Consider the following 2,459-nt stretch of genomic DNA (forward strand, 5'->3'; position numbering starts at 1 on the left):
GAATGTGGTCTCCTTTGCAGAAGGTTTCTTGGCAGCAGCAGCAGGAGGAGACGCTTTTGTAGCTGAAATGGAGTTCGAGCTAAAATAAGTCTCCAAAACAACAACAACAGCTGGATGAGATGCAGGAGGACGAGGGAACAAAGACCAACTCTGATCTGCTGCCAGATACAAAACCAGACAATCCAGTAAACCTGCAGTCACTTTAATGACAACAAAATTAGTTTTTGTTTTTTATTTGTTGGAATAAATTATATTCTAGTTTTAGTTTTAGTCATCTTTTAGAAAATTAGATTTTAGTTCAAAACAAATCAAGCTAATAAAATAAATCCATTCAGTTCCACACTAACAACTACATTATTTTTTTTTTATTTATAGACTCATTTTTTAACAGTATTTTTAGTTAATATTTTTTTAAATGTGAAAAATGGGATTTTTTATTTGTCTTTTATTTTTTAATCATGGAAAAACAATCAATAGTTTTATTTTTATTAATAAATGTCACACAGGTGAGAGTACAGGTCAGTGGGTGTGGCAAGGATGGTGTCAGAGGAAGTCTGTTCCCAAGCAGAAGGTTCTCTGAGGTTTATAAGCGACTCACTAATCCCAGATTTTAAAATCTGCTCATTCGCCAAGGACACGTGGCTGATTACTTTCACCGCTAGAGATGTTCCACAGGAGCCAAACAGGAAGCTTCTGTTTTTAGCGTTTATTAGCGTCTAGCTCATCTGGAAGCCAGCGTGGCTTTGGCAGTTCTGATAATCGTCCAAAGACACAAAACTGTGCAACTCTCCAGACGTGAAAATGTAAAAACAAGAAGGTTCCCTGACTCTGCCAGGTGTCACGGGTTAAGATGGTGTATACAGCGCCCTGCTGTGACCGCAGTTCTATTTTATATCCATTGCTTTTGCCTGGTGATCTCCATTCAGACAGAAAGCCTCCACCAAAATAAAGACTGGACCTCCGTTATGTATGTCTTTGCAAATCGTTCGGAACGGCCAAGAACATCAGAGGCTTTTTGGGTCGGTGCTGATTTATGCAGCAGGTTGGCACCAGGACGCTGTCAGGATACCCGCAATAAATCTCCAGACCAGGTCTCCCATCATTCATCACAGCAGCAAACTGAGCAAACAGGAGAGGAGCTGTAAATCCTGACCACACGTCCAAACCACACTTTCTCAGAGCACTGGAACGTTTCTGAACTTCTCCATGGAGAGCAACACATTCCTGCTTGGTCCACACGGAAAAGAGGAGAATGACGGGAATGAGCAGGAAGGCTTCCGGAGTTCAGGTGCAACATTCCGTGTGCTGGTGTTATTACGCTCCACAGTTACAGTTTCACGGCTTTCAGAAAGTCCGGCATTACCAGCTTCTCATGCCGTCTCTCCATTTCCGAGCCGCAGCAGCCTTCATCAGGAAGATTAGTCCAATTATAATAATAACAACTCATAATGTCATCAATAAACTGGAGAGAGTTACCACACAGAACATTTCCCAAAAGATCACCGGTGCAGGCGTTTCAAAAAATGTACCAATCAAAGAAATCCAGGCTGAGGATCTTATTGTGCTCCTGTACAACAAAGACAACAAAGACAGTCCTGTTTACTACAACAAAGATGCCAGTGTTCTCCTGAGTGCAGGAGCAAAGAGCAGCGTGAAGCTCACAGTCTCACATCTGGACTCAGTAGCATACAGACTGAAGAACAGACTGATGTACAGATTGGAGAACAGACTGAAATACAGACTGAAGAACAGACTGCAGAACAAACTGAAATACAGACAGAAGAACAGACTGAAGAACAGACAGAAGAACAGACTGAAGAACAGACTGAAGAACAGACAAATACAGACTGAAGAACAGACAGAAGAACAGACTGAAGAACAGACAGAAGAACAGACTGAAGAACAGACAAATACAGACTGAAGAACAGACAGAAGAACAGACTGAAGAACAGACAGAAGAACAGACTGAAGAACAGACAAATACAGACTGAAGAACAGACAGAAGAACAGACTGAAGAACAAACTGAAATACAGACAGAAGAACAGACTGAAATACAGACAGAAGAACAGACAGAAGAACAGACTGAAGAACAGACAGAAGAACAGACTGAAGAACAGACTGAAGAACAGACTGCAGAACAAACTGAAATACAGACAGAAGAACAGACTGAAATACAGACAGAAGAACAGACAGAAGAACAGACTGAAGAACAGACAGAAGAACAGACTGAAGAACAGACTGCAGAACAAACTGAAATACAGACAGAAGAACAGACTGAAATACAGACAGAAGAACAGACAGAAGAACAGACTGAAATACAGACAGAAGAACAGACAGAAGAACAGACTGAAGAACAGACAGAAGAACAGACAGAAGAACAGACTGAAGAACAGACAGAAGAACAGACTGAAATACAGACAGAAGAACAGACAGAAGAACAGACTGAAGACCAGACCAA

The sequence above is a fragment of the Hemibagrus wyckioides genome, linkage group LG01, assembly GCF_019097595.1.
Source record: "Hemibagrus wyckioides isolate EC202008001 linkage group LG01, SWU_Hwy_1.0, whole genome shotgun sequence".
NCBI classification, from domain to species: Eukaryota; Metazoa; Chordata; class Actinopteri; order Siluriformes; family Bagridae; genus Hemibagrus; species Hemibagrus wyckioides.